At 41.3% G+C, this 14,101-nt stretch overlaps 1 pseudogene; it reads right to left on the bottom strand.

The window, feature by feature from the left end:
• Positions 1–9,355: 9,355 nt before the first annotated feature.
• On the bottom strand, positions 9,356–9,943 carry LOC123171156 (uncharacterized; annotated as a pseudogene).
• Between the last annotated feature and the right edge of the window lie 4,158 nt (positions 9,944–14,101).

Here is a 14,101-nt window from a genome sequence, read left to right as displayed (position 1 = left end):
AATGCTTTATGTGATAGTTATATTTTTAATTCATTCATGATGCTACTGAAAATTATTAGGAGAGAGGGACATATGCTTCTACATATCTCAATAATATCAAGTTTCCTCTCTATGTGTTGAAGTTTTCAAAGTTATGCATGTTTTGCCTTCCTATGCTAGTTGATTCTTGATCCCGTAAGTTGTTTGATCACAAAATCCCTATGCATAGGAAGTGGGTTATACTTAAATGTGCTAGTCATATGCTTCATGATGCTCTCTTCTTGTTTTTAATTCTTTACTTTTATGCGAGCATCATTGAAATCTTCATGCCTAGCTAAAAGGCATTAAAGAAAAGCGCTTGTTGGGAGACAACCCAACACTTTTACCTACTGTTTTGTGTGTTAACATGATTAGTCTACTGTTGTAATAATGTTTTATAGTTTTTATTTCAATAAAGTGCCAAGTAAAGCCTTTGGGATAGTGTGGATGATAGTTGACTTGATTCTGTGCAAAAACAGAAACTTTTGCGTCCAGTGCAGAAATTCTTATCCTTTACTGGAACTTGGAAAAACTCTGAATTTTTACAGTTGATGGGTATACAAATTGTTTACTTTGTCCTAATTTTTCAGAATTTTTGGAGTTACATAAGTATGACCTTAATTCAGATCTTTACGTACTGTTTTGTTTTTGACATATTCTGTTTTCAATGCATAGTTTGCTTGTTTTGTAGTTTCTATGGCATATATTTCTCAATATAAATTGTGGAAATGATATGCTACCGTAGGCATTGTGTGGAAACAATTATGAATCTTTTCTTTGACAGTACCAAAGCGAAATGGTTTGCTCTTTATCATACTAACCTATCTCACGAAGTTCTGTTAAGTTTTGTGTGATTGAAGTTTTTCAAGCTTTGGGTGAGATGCCGATATGAGGAGAATAAGGGGTGACAAGACCCTAAGCTTGGGGATGCCCAAGGCACCCCGAGCTAATATTCAAGGAAGATCCAAGCAACTAAGCTTAGGGATGCCCCGGAAGGCATCCCCTCTTTCGTCTCCAACATTATCGGTAACCTCACTTGGAGCTATGTTTTCATTCGTCACATGATATGTGTTTTGGTTGGAGCGTCAATTTATTTTGTTGGGATTTGCTTGCTGTTATTTAGAATAATGTTTTGCATCTTTTATTTCAATAAAAGTGGCAATGATAGCCTTTACTGTGCTTATTTTGCAAGTCTACATGTTGCTATTTGAAAATAGAAAGTTTACCGTTGTTGCAAAATTTCCCTAGAAAAGTCAGAATGTGATAAAATTTTGAAAATTGTGCACAATAAGCTCTGATAAAATTTATACAGTGTGTTAAATTTTCAGAATTTTTTGAGTTGAATAAGTGTTGATACTCTTGCATTCTTTACAGACTGTACTGTTTTGGCAGATTGCGGTTATGTTTGCATTGTTTGCATATGTTTGCTTGTTTAATGATTCTATTTGAGGATAGGAATATTAAATATGCAGAGGCATTTAGTATGCAATGTTGAATAATAATTTTAGTGATTTCCTACAATAGAGAATGATAAGGTATTTGCATTGGTTTATACTAACTTATCTTACGAGTTCTTGTTCAGTTTTGTGTGGATGAAGTTTTTGAGATTTAGGAAAACCGTGATATGAGAGGAATTAAGGAGACACAAAAGCTCAAGCTTGGGGATGCCCAAGGCATCCCAAGATAATATTTCAAGAGGCCTCAAGCATCTAAGCATGGGGATGCCCCGGTAGGCATCCCGCCTTTCTTCTTCAACAATTATCGGCTAGCATCGGTTGAGCCTAAGTTTTTGCTTCTTCACATGATGTGGGCTATTGTTGGAATGTCATTTTATTTTGTTTTGCTTGCTGTTTTAATAAAATACTTAGATCTGAAAGTTTTTAAATAAGAGAGAGTCCACAATTAGCTACCTATTTACATAATTACTCGCGTGATCTTCACTTATATCTTTTTGGAGTAGTTTGTCATTTACTCTCGTGCTTCACTTATATCCTATGACTAAATTTTTGAATGAATTGAATATCACAAAGTTGAAATTATATGTCCATATCATGCCTAGTAGTGGCTTCACATTGGGTTTAGAAAGTGAAATCTTTTGAAGCTTGACAATCACAATATTGGTCATTCAAGCAATTCATGAATGATTACTATAAGGAAGAGGACTTTCACATGCAAATATATTATCTTGGACATCTTCTATGATTGTGAATACCCATTAATTATTTTCAAACTTGAGCAAATTAGTTGAAGTTGGACAAGGAAGACAACATAATGAGTTATGTTTGGGTATATTTGCATAGAAGTTATATTGTCATGGATCCTCCAACATGTGGTGTTTGCCTAGGATCTTTTGCTACCCAAAAATTTGTACTAAGTAGAGATACTACTTGTGCATCGAAAAACCCTTAAACCCAGTTTCTTGCCATGAGTGTCCACCATACCTACCTATGGATTGAATAAGATCCTTCAAGTAAGTTGTCATCGATGCATAAAGCAATAAAAATTTCTCCTAAATATGTTTGATATTTTAATGTAAGGGAAAATTGAGTGTTGTATGAACTTGTGATGGCAAAGTAATAAAAGCGACGGACTGCATAATCAAGGTTGCTATCATAAGGGGCAATATAACATGACGTTCCTTTGCATTAAGAGCTTGAGCATCCAAATAAAAAGAGCATGGCAACCTCTGCTTCCCTCTGTAAAGGGCCTATCATTTACTTTTCAGTATTTAATTTTATGCAAAGAGTCAATAGTATAAATTCTCATCTCAACCTCAATTATTCTCTAGTTAGCAAGCATCATGTGGTGGGGAAAGATCTAGGCACATATGACCAGTCAAATATATTTGATCATGATTTATTATTGTTGACAATTATCTCTATGATAAATGAGTTGGGAGGCGAAATACTAAGCCCCTATCTTTCTCTGTGTTCGATGGATGCATTTGTTCTACGAATATGCTTTGAGTAGTAGCAATCATGGCAGACTATATGATGACTGACTATGTGGAGCTCTTACTTACTTTGTTGAATAAGTTAAATTGCAATTGCTTGGTGACTGAGAACAAAGGTTGTTGAGTTTCAAGAGAATTCATTGTTTGAACCTTAACATGTGAATTGGTTGCTACTTTAATATGAGGAGTTTTATAAAAAGAATTGCTATTATGATGCTTGGCAAAGTGATTGAAATTGTCATTGATCAAACTTGTGAACTATGCTAGCATTCACACTTCATAAATTATTTCTTTTATCATTTACCTACTCGAGGACGAGCAGGAATTAAACTTGGGGATGTTGATACGTCTCCAACATATCTATAATTTATGAAGTATTCATGCTGTTATATTATCATTCTTGGATGTTTTACAATCATTTCATAGCAACTTTATATCATTTTTTGGGACTAACCTATTGACCCAGTGCCCACTGCTAGTTGCTGTTTTTGCTTGTTTTTTTACACCGCGGGAAATCAATATCAAACGGAGTCCAAACGCCGCGAAACTTTTTGTGGATTTTTTATGGACCAGAAGACCACCAGAGGGCCAAAGCAGCACCTGGGGGGTGCCCCGAGGGGGGCACAACCCACCAGGGCGCGCCTGGGGGCCCAAGCGCCCAGGTGGGTTGTGCCCACCTCGGTGGCCCCCCGCACCCCCTCTTTACCCTATAAATTGCCAAATATTTGAAAACCTTCGGGGTTAACCTAGATCAGAATTTCCGCCGCCGCAAGCCTCTATAGCCACCGAAAACAAATCTAGACCCCGTTCTGGCACTCTGCCGGAGGGGGAAATCATCACTGGTGGCCATCTTCATCATCCCGGTGGCCACCACGATGAGGAGGGAGTAGTCCACCCTCGGGGCTGAGGGTTTGTACCAGTAGCTATGTGTTTAATCTCTCTGTCTTGTGTTCTTGAGATGTCACAATCTTGATGTATCGCGGGCTTTGTTAATATAGTCGGATCATATGGTGTTTTCCCCTCTCTATCTTGTTGTGAATTGAGTTTTCCTTTTGAGAGTTCGTTTTATCGGATTGAATACTTTTATGGATTTGAGAGCACTTGATATATATCTTGCATATGAACACTCGTGGTGACAATGGGGTATCATATTGATTCACTTGATATGTGCTTTGGCACTCAACTCGCGGATTCCCGAGGTGACATTGGGGTGATCTACGCATAGGGGTTGATGCATGTTCTTGTCTTTGTTTCTCCGGTAGAAATCTTGGGGCACTCTTTAAGGTTCTTTGTGTTGGAATTAATATTATGAATCTGAAATTATTTGGTGTTATTTTAGTACGTACTCTTGGATAGATCGATTGGAAAGAATAGCTTCGAGGTGGTTTCGTACCCTACAAATGATTTCTTCGTATGTTCTCCGCTAGATAGGAACTTTGGAGTGATTCTTCATCGCATGTTGAGGGAAGGTTATATGATACAATTATATTAGCATTGTTAAGAGATTGCACTAGTGAAAGTATGGACCCTAGGCCTCATTTTCAAGCATTGCAATATCGTTTGTGCTCCATTTTATCAACTGCTACCTTGCTGTTTTTATTGTTCCTATTACAAAAATCAATATCTACTATCCATATTACACTTGTATCACCATCTCTTCGCCAAACTAGTGCACCTACACAAATTACCATTGTATTTGGTGTGTTGGGGATACAAGAGACTTTTATTATTTGGTTGCAGGGTTGTTTGAGAGAGACCATCTTCATCCTACGTCTCCCATGGGTTGATAAACCTTAGGTCATCCACTTGAGGGAAAATTGCTACTGTCCTACAAAACTCTGCACTTGGAGGCCCAACACGTGTCTACAAGAATAAAGTTGCGTAGTTGACATCACCCCTATCAAGACCTATTGAAATCGAGTCGACATGTGTTGCATGTCAGGGACAGGCAGTAATTTCCATCTCCCATATTTTGGTTTCGGGCGGTTACTGCGAGTTTGGCCGCTTCGTTCAATTTTTTCAGAAAAAGCTTGGATGTTTACCGTGCCAACTCAATTCCAATCCATTTTGTATTCTATTTTTTCCGGGCACGATCCATTTTCGATTGGAATAAAACTCTATATACATCATTTTTATATATACTTTCAAAAGGACAACAAATAATTCTGCTACTTTATATATATATATATATAATATGATTTAGAAATACAATGATCTCAAAATCATAAGGTTGAATTTAAAAAATTTAAACCAAATTATGTTCTACTAAAATGTATGGATCAGTAATATCTAGATATTAAATAACATAGATGCGCGTGAATTCATATGAGTATGCATGTTTGATAGATGTATTTTGGTTCGAGTATGAATTACATGTATCATCATCTGAAATTCAAATATTTCAATTCCTTTTATGTTGACATTTTCTATACACGCAACTAAATATTTGAATCTCCTTTCACGCCCATCTTTCTCGCGTGCTCCTTCATGTAGCTATCACTCTCTTTTCTCCAGCTCACCCGCACGCTCACTTCATGTTTCTCCTATTTTCGCAACCATGGTCTCTCGACGTCTCCCTTGAGAAGTGTCACACTCTCCCTATCATTATACATTACACGACTTTCATTATCTCTCACGTCTGTATCGTTCTCTGGTTTCACTAGGTACCTAAGCTTTCTTTTTCACCGCCACGCACACACACTCTCACTCGTCTTTCACTTTGTCTTTCTCTCTAGGGTTCTCTCACGCACCCTATATCTTTCTAGATATGACTCCTACCACTAAAATTACTCTCTTCCGCACACACAACGTTTGTTGCGGTCTCCATTCCGTCTTCATCTCAGTTATAAAACTCAAACTATTCATTTGTTTACCGATCAGACAAACTCTCCCCCTTTCTCTCTCTCACACACACACACAACTCCTGCTTCCACCCCCCATACAAACTACCGTCTCTCTCACACCCACACAAAACTCTCGCTTTCGCACCCCCGACTCATATTTCTCTCACAAACATTGATCGACTAGCCACCAGATAGGTTTATACATCCGCACACTCTTGCTTCCACTATCTCGTACATGTCTCTCTCGCACTCCTTGTATCTATGTAGAATTTTGGTCCCTTCTTGAGACACACCCTCTCGATCGTGCACACACACACTATCGCCTCATTTTATGGAGATACCTCTCCCACACACACACACTCTTTGTGTCTTTGTCACACACGCATTCTGTCCTCCTCCTCTCTCCCTCACACACACACACACACCACACACACACACATGGGCTTTTTGCAACAATATACCACTTCTCAAATCTTGAAACCAACCACATTCCTCCCTTATCTCATCAAAACCGCCAAAGAAATATATTTTGAGTGAAACATAACATATTTTTAGTGATATACATATTTCAAAACTAGACTCTTTTATATCAAATCGGTGGATATGTATTAATCTACTTTGAACGTGTGGCAACGCATTGGCACATTGCTAGCTATTACTACTATATAATTGTTTGGACACCAGACAAACGGTGGAGTACATATACGAAGAGAAGAGGTGCACCCACGCAGTCGGTCTCTCGCTGTCTCGCACACATGAGAGTTACGTAAAGGCACCGTAAACAAATAAACCCTAAAACCTTAGGTGCATGATTGCTGCATGCGCGGGTACCGGGTATGTGGTGGACCGCACCTTTGTAGGAATAGTCAGCTCGCGTGATAATTTGATCCGTAAGAGTTGATGGTCGGGACCATAGGTGAACGACATGGAGGCGGTGGCTCGCTAGTCACCACTGATCGAGTAGCCACATTTAAAATATCATTTTTTAGCAGGGTAAGTGTTTCAATTTTCAACGGTGGGTTATACTAGTTTTTAGAACGATTGGTATGGAGCAAAAATGGAATTCATAACTACTACCTCCGTCCTGGTTTACTAGTCCCCATCGTATTTTGGGTCAAAGTTTGTCCGTGAATTTTACTTGTAAATGTGAATGGAAAATTAGATTTTGTTATACCCAAACAAAAAAGGACTAGAGGGAGTGATTGCTCTGACACGGACGCGACCTCCCATATCGTAGGCATTGAACCGGCGCGCTGGCCAAGAGGGCCCCACTCGCTGCAGGCCAGGCTGAACACGCCTCCTCGCCGCATGCAACCGGCTTCAGACTGCCCCGCCTGCCTCCATTGAATCCGCGCGTGTGCCGGCAACACGTCCTTCAGCGAGCCGACCGACATTTTAGAACACAACGCCGGTGGCTCCTCTCGTCCGCCCACTATTTAAACGAGGCCAGACGCCTGGCAAGTACCACACCACAGCGCCGCTCCCCATACCCTGCTTGCACCATTTTCTCCACACTCTCCATAGCATCCGGTGAGCAGGAAGACGAGTTCTCCGGCATAAAAAGCCGGCTGACAAGCCAGGAAACTTGCTGCACCACCTCCCTCCCAGCCCCAGGCCGTCAGTACCATGGGCAAGGCTCCAGGAGGGCAAGCGGAGGAGCAAGCCGCCGCTCCAAGCTAGCCCGTGGTGCATCAAATCGACGCTCCAAGCCTGCTCACAGAGGACTGGCCAGTTACTGCACGCCGGCACACGGGGGACCACGGCGTCCAGTGCATGGTGGTTTGCCGCACTATCCGACGCAAATGTTGGCGGAACTGTGGCATGCCGGCGGAGGTGGCCAACACTTCTGCGGCCACCGCCGACACCGAGGAATAGTAGACCACGGGAGTCGCCGCCGCTCCGAACCCACGAATGCTACGACGATCGAGTCACCGGCAGACACCCGGTGTGTTACCCGGTTTGGCTCAAAACATCGTGGACCCCAGCCATGGCCAGCATTAGAAATTATACCTGCTTCCAGAAGTTATTCGTGTTTAGTCAAAAAATGTCCAAAATATAATTAATTATGTATGGTCTTGACTTGTTGTGCTCACACTGGTAGTAGGAACTAGAGATTTTTCATTATTTATAACTCTCCTCACATTTTTTTGGCTTTGAAGTGAATCATGGTTGTGGACATTATCTATGAATGTGCAGATATCTGTGAACATGAGTTTGATGTGGAAGTTGAACTTGGAATGTTGGGCTTGCGTGTGAACTATACCATGTCCAATGCTTCGGCTGTTATTGTTTGGAAAGTAATTCCTGTTATTACATTACATGAAAAAAACTATTTTGTGCCACATCAGTAGATGCACGGACATCACAACAGGCATGCTGACTGGATAAACATTGGAACCTAGCTATTAAGGAAAATTTGTATTGACAACAGTTTTAGATAGCAGGAGATGCCTAGCCTGCTCTGCCTCTGCTACCTTCTTTCTGGCTTCTTCCATCTCTTCTTTGGCTTGGGTGAAGAGAGCATCTGATTGCTCTTTTCGCTTCTTCAGGAACTCAGCCACATTCTCAAGGGATGTTGCACGCTTTCTTTCAGCCTTTACTAGAGCCACGAGGACACGAAAAGTTGACGACTCCACCTGGCTTGTGTGTAATCCAGCATCATCTGGGAATTTGCACCTTGTGTCTAATCCAGCATCATTAGGGAACGGGCACCTTGTGTGTAATCAAGCCTCATTTTGGAAACATGATCTCGAGGTTGACCATACTTCCTTCCTTGCAGGAACTGCATCCTAACATGAAGTTACTTCTTTTTTAGATCAATAGTCAGAGCAACCTAGATCCATTTAGTAGAAGCCAGATAAACATGACTCGGCGAAGTGAATTGAAAAGGAGAAATATAAAAACAGACTCCAAGGTGAGAACACCCACTTCCTACGTCAAGCTAGAAACGAAAGCATTAGGACAATTAAGACTCTTCTTATTACACATCGAAGAATACAAGGCTAAGAGAAACAGAAACTACAACATATACACATCAAAGAACACGAGGCATAACGAAAGTAATTGAAAGGGTGTTACTTACCAAAGCTCATTTTACATGTTTGGTGCAGCTCCTCTTTAACTTGCCATGTTCCTTAAACATGTCCCCAATATCCCGTGTTTGGTCTTGATTGCTCCTTTGCATGTTCGCACTTGTAGTTTTAAAATCTCAACATGGCAAGAAAAATATAGTAATACTCACGCATCTTGTGGGCAACATTAAAGCATTCATCTGCCATGTTAGAGCATGTCCAACAGAAGCACAATGCGCAGTGCCTTAAAAAAGCGTTTACAGCGCCGGAATAGCCAGTTTTTGCAGGCCGCAGAGTGTTGGCTCCAGTGGCCGCTGCAAAAAATTGCACGCTCGCGCCGCTCCAGCAGACCCGCTATAATTTTTTTCTCCTTTCTACTCTAACTCGATACACATTCGACTCCGAGTCGATACTGGTATAGATAGATACATAGATAGTTCTTAGCATAGATAGATAAAAAAATAGATAGTTCAACTACTCCTCGTCGCCCGACTCTGCCTCGGTGATGTCCTATCCGACATCTCAATGTAGGCGTCAAGAGACCGATCGTTGTCGGAGTCCCAGGGTGACGCTGCTCCTAGCTTGATGTTGAATTGAGCGGCCGCCTTCCGCGTACGCCTGTCCTCGCGATAGGCGGCTCGCTCCGCCATCCTCTTCTCCCTCTCCGCCCTCCTTTGCGTGTAGAACTCACGCTCATTGATGATGTCCTACGGGAAGCGTTGGGGCCACAGCGCCATGGCTTCCTTGTCCATCTCGGCGATGCCTAGACGGTGCTCTCGCCTCTGGTTGTCGCAACGATCCTCGTCGGTGATAAGCCACGGCGGAGGGGCGAGCTCCTGCGCCCGCTCCCGCGTCGGCACGTTGGGGAAGTTCATGTCCCTACGAGGCCTTCGGAGGCTCCATGCCACCGCCTCGTACGCGCGAGCGGCCTCATGGGCGGTGTCAAAAGTGACAAGGCCGAGGCGCATCTCGCGGAACCGGATCTCAGCGGAGAAGTCACCGGAGGGGTGCGCACGGACACCGTGGTAGCCCCAAGTTTCCCGGCGGCGCGGCGGCATAGTGGCGTGGCAGCGGCGATGCGAGAAACAGCGGGGAGAGAGCGGTGGCGAGGCACAGAGCGGTGGGAGGACGTTGGATTTTATAAACTGTGTCGGACGCAGCGTGCCAAAACTGGCGCTCGCCCGGCCGATTTTTCATGCGCCTGCGCGATCCTTTCCCGACGTCCCTACTATCTCTACTCTCTTCTCAACTCTTATATATACATTGTATTATATATTTATTTTATATTTATATTTATCACTATTTTTTTTTCTTATAAAAAATAGAGTTGGTGATGATGGTGTGCCTGCCTTCCTGCAATATAGGTCGTCCGATTTATATCTGACGGATAGGAAGGAAACTATGGCAAATTTGCAAAAGGATACCCGCACCTCTCTCCATGTTTGCAGATAATTCCTTCCCTCGCTCATCCTTTTGTCCCACAAGATACTCATACAAATGCATCTTCATGTTCCATGCAACGCATGGCCATCTTGCTAGTTCTAAAAAACTTTCAATCATTTGCCACACTACTTGTTGCAGATGAAGAACCTACCCAAGCGCAATGCAATACAGGAGCGACACACAATTACAAGGTGGTATTCTGTTGGACAATGCAAGCTATAACCAATTACTTTTACGGGAACAATAGCAACCAGGGAATTTGAAGGGTAGGTATGAACAAAATTGGAACTGCACATGTACTGCTAAGATATTCAATATACACATTACCAATCGAGGAGGAGTACGATGGTCGCGGTGGTCGCGGTGGCCTTTGTGCATCATGGTCGGCAATGGGAGTCAGTTCATTGTCCATGACGGTGGTGCTTCTGCGCTTGGCGCCGGCTTTCGGGAAGCAGATCTGAGACCGTGGAAGACGGTGCCGGGGAAGAGGCTCTGTGTACGACGATGACGGTGGACTGGCTCCAGTGCAGCATACGACGTCGTCGATGAGGCAGATGCCCTGCGGTGGATGAGTGTGCCGATGTAGAAGGGGAGGAGCACGAAGGCTGCGGTGCCATGGAGAAGTCTATTTTGCGGTGGGGATAGAAAATGGGGAGTATTCAGGTGTACTACTCTGGGTGCCGGGGTGTGGTTGGCTGGGTAGGGTGAACCTGAAGTTACCAAAACAACCCCCTACCAACCAACATCCGCAGGCCTGTTCCGAAGGGTATGATGGTAACTTCGCACTGCTCAAATCAGGGTCACTGGAGATTTTCCCGCCGACCTCATAATTTTGTAACACTGAACTCCCCGTTTGGCTTGTTGGGTGATTTGGCTAAGCAACTAGCGAGTAGTACTAGTAACTACTAGTAGTCCCTCCATTTTTATTAACTCTGCATATTAGGTTTGACCGAAGTCAAATTTCCTAAAGTTTGACCAAGTTTATAGAAAAAATATAAACATTTACCATAACAAATATGTATGATCTGAAAGTACATTCAATAATGAATCTAATGGTATTTTTTTGTTATTGTATGTGTTAATATTTTTTGTTATAAACTTTGTGAGAGTTTACAAAACATGACTTTGACCAATGCTAATACGCGGACCTAAATAAAAATGGAGGGAGTACACATTTGTTTTCTTAGTTTGTAGTGGAATTAATCATTTGTTGTAATCGTGAAATAAATATATTAGGCTACTGACTTCGAATGTAATGGTTTATATAATTCAATAGTTAGAATCATTGTTGAATTCCAAGATGTATACGAGGTCTATAGTACTTCGCAATATGCTCAAACTCACATAATCCCAGTCAAATGAAAATCTAAATGAATTTCATAGTTATTACTTTGTAGGATGCACCAAAACCAACCATAACTCTACATGATCCATTATAAAAGCAACATTTTGAACACATCCCAATGTGTGAATGAAACATGTAGAGAGAGCTTGCGAAGATGGAGCAAATAGGGCAGGAAAGATTGTATGTATGTGGGCGAGAGATTAGGAGACAAACCTAAGGAGAGAGAGAGAGAGAGAGAGAGAGAGAGAGAGAGAGAGAGGAAGAAGTTACGTATGTGAGAAAGATGGAGACATGTAATATACATGAGATGCGTGTGCATCCGGATTTTGTACACATGGAAGGAGAAGAGATAACGGGTTTGATGAGAGGGGTGGAAAAACATGGATGAGAGGGGAAGGATCTCGTGGGTTGAGCGATTGATAATTTTGTGCGGGAGAGAGAGGGGGGAGTCACGCAGCCGTTGTCACATCATCCTGCTTCCAAATGCCCCCGCATTCTCTAGTGCAGTGTGGTTGCCATCTTCGATCTCCTTGATGCCCTCTTTGAAGATTGAGCTGGTATGCATATTGGGGTGCAGACAAGCACAAGCGAGAGTGGTCACCATATAACCTTGGATGGGGATGAATTGTGTGCTCAGGGGAGGGGGAGTGTGTGTGCAATGTGTGTGTGTGTGTGTGTCAAATATTGAGAGAAATCAAACCTATGGAGAGAATGTGTGTGTATGTGACGGAAAGCTACATGCTAAATAGGGTTTTCATGAAGAGATTGTGCGCGCGAGATAGAGAGCGATGTGCGGGCCTTGAGGTGGGCAGGGGCCGGGTGAGGTTGACAAAACGTGTGCGTTGATGCATGTGTTACATGCGATCGTGCGAGAGACGGACGAATCGAGAGAGATGGTTGTTGTGTTACGGATGCTCCTCTCTCTCTCTCTCTCTCTCTCGCACACACACAAGTACAAATAGAAGACCGTTCTCTCATGTATACACAACGTATCGGTATCTCTCTATATCTGTAACATCCCAAAATTCTAAATTTTGGAATGTTATAATAAAAAGATAGATTGGATTGATTGTTTGATTGATTGACTGAAAGTGAGTGGAATTCGAAATCTTTTGAAAGTTAAATGAGAGGGAATAAAAGCACTTTCCCAAACTTTCATTTTGCTTTTATGATCTCCATGAATTCAAATTCTTTTCATCACAAAACCCTCGAGAGAAGATGACATGACTTCTTCCATTTATTTAAATGACAAGGGGTGTTGAAAATATTTGAATTTCATTTGAAAATATTTCCCATTTCTGAAACATTATGCAACTCAATGATTTTCACGAGAGAAGATAAAAGGACTTCTTCAAAACAAATGAAATATGAGTTGGGAGTTTCAAAGGATTAAAATCAAAGTCCAATTGAAATTATTTTTCAATATTGGAGTTATTTGAGTTTTATTCAAACTATTTTTCTCCAAAAAAATAAAATATATGGAAAATAGGGTAACATGCTTCCCTACAACAGAAAATTGGAGAGAAATAAATTTAATTAATTTTGGTAATTTTAAAATGATTTTTATTGGATTTTATTAAGGCAGTAGCACTCTTTGATTTATTTGAATTTTTGAGTATTTTATTTGCCTTTAGAAAAATGTTCACGTTGTAGGAAATCTTTTTCTGAAAATTATGATATATTATATGCCTATATAATATTTTATTTTATATTTTATTTCTTTTTCTCTTTGTTAAAAAAACCCGTTGCCCGGTCCGATCCGGTTTTCTCGGTTTTGTTTAAAAAAACGGTTTAGTTTTTTTTAGTTAGAGCTATTCAAAGAACGTTCTCTTTTTAGAACTAGTTAGCGAGCGTTCGCTCGATAGTTTTATTTATTTATTTTAATTCAGAGACCTGTTAGCAGTTATTTCTTTTGTAGATTAGTCCCTATTCTTAAAACGGTCACAACTTTTTGCTCGTTGGTCCAAATCCAACGAAACCAATGCCCACTTCTTCGTTATGATCTCCTCTATCCATTAAAACAACTTAAACATATTTTTGAAAGTTTTAAAATTTGAATTCAAACAGATTTGTATTCAAACTTCTTTTGTTCATAACTTAAGTTCCGTAACTCCGTTTGAGTTGATTCTTTTTGCAAATCGAAGCTCTTGACCTAAACTTTCTGATAAGGCCAAATTCATATAATTTTGGTACTGTTAGAAATTGTTTTATGTTGCAAGAGTTAATTGCTTGGTATTGATGTTTTCCGAATTGTTTTCCTCGTTCTTTCTGATCTTTTGAGTGATTGCTTATGTGTGGTTACCATTGCTTGCTTACGATAGATTGACCGAAGTGTGACGAGTAGATCTATCCAGAGTATTGACTGCGAATCATCTTCATCAACATTGCAGGCAAGTTCACACTTTGATCATATCCCTTTCATACCCAG

The sequence above is a fragment of the Triticum aestivum genome, chromosome 7D, assembly GCF_018294505.1.
Source record: "Triticum aestivum cultivar Chinese Spring chromosome 7D, IWGSC CS RefSeq v2.1, whole genome shotgun sequence".
Classification (NCBI taxonomy): Eukaryota; Viridiplantae; Streptophyta; class Magnoliopsida; order Poales; family Poaceae; genus Triticum; species Triticum aestivum.
Note: the sequence above shows the minus strand (reverse complement) of the source record. Positions and strands in the feature narration are given on the sequence as shown.